Genomic DNA, 3,855 nt, shown 5'->3' on the forward strand with positions numbered 1-3,855 from the left:
ACGCAGACACATTTTAACTCATTCATTCATAAATTTCAACCTCACAGACCTGGCTATATATAAACTGACCAAGAAAAGACTGCAAAGGACTCAGAGAGGTCAACCCTCCAGCTATTCAATCAAATTTACTACTGCCCGTTAAAAAACAATCATCGCAATTTAATGACACTTTTAACTAAGGCATTTTCTCACAAAAGAAAGAACAAGTGCGCATCAGCAGACGGTACCTCAGTGCCATGAAGCTGCAATGCCTTTTTCTCCCCCGAGCTTGCGCGCAGTCCGTGCCTGTCATACGAGAGGAGATGCAGGACCCAGAAAGAGACGGAGAAGAACTAAATTGCCCTTTGTCTCACGCAGTTGAGTAAAACCGTCATCTTTGGCGGGTTAAGTCCTGTGGAAAGGCAAGGTGTTCGTCGGTTAGCATGGCTAATATTGTTGGTAGGACGAAAGCGCTGCCTCGCTTGATATTCCCCCCATTGGACCTCACCGATGATTCTCCCCTCTGACGTCAAGAGTCCTCACAACAGTCATGATCGAGTCTGTGAATCAGAGATGCTGTGGACGGAATATTAATAATAAAACACGTTCAGACAACACGAATCCAACTATAAGAGACACGCGCGTCTCACTCTGTCGTTCCCCCGGTACCGGACCCAAGGTCGCCGTCAGCTGCTGCCGTTTTGCGCAAAACAGCACGATTCCTTGTTCTTTTTTCTCCAAGATTACCGACCACGCCAAACTGTCCTGCTCGCGCATAGCCAGAGCACCGTTGTCACTTGTTTTATGTATCCAAATAAATATGTATCCAAATAAATCTACTTTGCGCGTCTCTATTGTTACATCTCGCGTCTCCCTCTCATGACTTTCATGTGTCTTTTACGTGATATTATGCAACACATTTGCACCCGAAATCCTAGAAAGAAAAAAAAATGAATCTTGATAATTATATAATAACTCAAAGCAAATGTTTAACGTACCCGTTATTTTTGTTTTTAAGACGGGTTGGTGAAAGGTGTGACTGTGTTTCATTCAAGAGCTGGGCGAGTGTTCAGTGGCGCGTGTGTCTCTCACTATGAGGACGCTGTCAAATACTCCAACAGCATATGTCTTTACAAGGCTGTTTATTTATAGAAAGTCACATTTCCTTGAAGTGTGCATCTGCTGGAAAATAAAGGCAGATGATCATGAAATTTGTAACAGTAAATGGCACACAGGTTTTACTTGCTGTAACACTTGGGGCTATTCTGATATCTCTCACAAAAACCTGTGCACAATGTGCAAAACAAAAACTGGACAAGGAACTGTACAGGTTCAAACGAGCAATACACTGAAATTGGGTTTTGTTTGTGTGCTGAAAATAGAGACACACAGAGAGAGGAGGGAGGGCACTGAACTGTTTAAAGGAATGCTGTTGTTTTTTTTCATTGCATTTTCCCTGACAGACAATCTTATGAATAAGTAGCCGTGATCAGAATTACAATAAGTCTCAATGTTGGTTGAGCATTGGCCCTGCAATGGCTATTCATTGATGGGGGCTCCCACCAATCGCCTTCACTCTCACTCCCCATTCATCTTCTTCGCACAGCATTGTGGGTAAGCTATTACATCATCACTCTCTCATACCTTTCTGACAAGTATGCATGCACTGTTACAACAATAATCTACAACACGTTCCTGCATTATCACATCCATGTGTCTGCACATTTAAGTCTTTGATGCACAGTGTCAATTAGAAATGCAGTTGCACAACAATCAAGTGAGTCACTGCACACTCACTCTGTTGTGAGCTAAACATACACGGACCTATTTATTAAAATCCACTTATTTAAATGAACTTACTACCCCAGTTGTGTCCTAGTACCATTCTCTTTCTGTTAGGCCATCTAAATGAACAAGTGCATGTCAATCTGGTGCTTAAGTTGTCCTGAGATACTGTATTGATGCTTAAATAAATGCATTGCAATTCCTCCATTCAGCTGAGAAGACTATTACTGAACTCACGTCGACCGCGCAAAAACCTGCTGACGCTTCCCAAACACTGGAACTCACTCGTCAGCAGATGCTGTAGCATTGTGTGTGTGAGTATGTGTGTGCATGTGACTGCCTCATCAAATGTATTTATCCGCTGTGAGCATGCCAGTGTGCTTCTATTCACTGTCTGTTTGACAGCAGCAGCTTAAACGCTCTCAGTATGAGGTTTTTATTTACTGTGATTTTCTCAGTCGCAGACCTCTCAATTTAAAACTGTTTTCAGTCTCCAGCGAGAGCAGCTCTTTAATGCAGCACTCTGCTTCTTTCAGGCTTCTTACTGCTGCCTGTCTTAATGACACTGCTGTGTGTCTTTTGAGTGGGTGGAGCAAACTACACCACCATGAAGTAAAAAAAAAGAAAAATGGAACAATTGTTGAGGTTTACACATTTTAAAGGCAAATGTGCAGTACTCATGGTCTAGGATTTAATGCTCAAAATTAGTGTAAGTGAGAATCATTTTAGCATAGTCAGAGGCTCTTGTGCCAGCTGAATTTGAGTGAAGTGCTATAATAATTGCAGCCTATTATGACCTTTAGTAGTCTCTAACAAATCTGTAAAGATTCACCCAGGTGAAGTAGTGTAGATCGTGACAAATTAAGAAAATGCAAAAATAGAATATTTTTGCAAACACCAATACTGAATGGAACTAACTTTCAATATTGAAATGAACAAATATTTCTAAAAATTAAAGAAATAAAATATTTGTTCAATTGTATTGATTTTATAGTGAAATAAGAACAGGATATATACAGCAAGTGGAGTTTAAAAAAAATTAAAGTAATGTTACCTTAAAATATATCAAGCTAATGTAATTGTTTTAATGTAGTGAGTGATTTTCAGATTTAGGCTGTTTGGTATTTGCTGTTTCTGTTTTACTGTTACACTGTGCTAAACAATGGCACTATCATTTTCATCAGATTATAATAATCAGCATTATAGTTTGGAGCATGTGATGCAAAACTACTAATGGCTGATTAGTGGAAAGTTCAATTATATAAGAATTGACTGTGAAATGTCATAATTTAGCTTAGTTGCTACAAAATGCTGCAATTTAGAGGTTTGTAATGGTGTATTGAACGAATAATAGTGGTTAATTGTAGTGCATATTGATTTATGGATTGAGTTATGGAGTAAGCCTGGGTGAAATTTGTCTAAAACGTCACATGCAAGAAAGGTAGAAAGCAAGCTGGAGAGCTGTTTCCACTGAAGCTTTTCACCAGCTATCATCTTCAGAAGGTGACAGTCTGCTAGATAGAGGCTCTACCTTCTTTTCCTCTTAATTTCTCCTTTTTTGTATCCCTTTAACTTAAATTTTTCCTCCATCTCCATGTGTCAAACTATAATCGTTTCCTGTTTCAGAGAAAAGTGAGAGTGCGGCAGACAGACCGAGAGCAAGGATGTGGATTTAATTTAATTTCACATTATGAGAAAAACCTTCAACCTCAAGGGTGATTTACATGCTTGACCTGAAACAAGTTTTTGAAGTTACGATAAAACAGAAGTAGTGACAGGTCTTTTTTTCTGTACTGTGACGTGACTTGGTTCTGTGGATTGCCTTGGATTTTGAGATATGGAGGCAGATGAACACAAGCCTGTAGGATGGGTTTTAGGCAGACTAAATGATTGGAGAAGTAATGCATATGTCGTCAAGAGAAGTGTGTGTGTGAGAGAGAGAGAGAGAGAGAGAGAGAGAGAGAGAGAGAGTGATGCCTACATTAATATCTGCCTTAAGCTGGAGCTGGTGATACCAAGGATCTAACTGGGTCAGTTTTTTTCCATCTAATAATGGCCGTATTATACCTATAGGCACAGCTCGCTGTTTAT

Source organism: Barbus barbus (genome assembly GCF_936440315.1).
Source record: "Barbus barbus genome assembly, chromosome: 2".
Lineage (NCBI taxonomy): Eukaryota > Metazoa > Chordata > Actinopteri > Cypriniformes > Cyprinidae > Barbus > Barbus barbus.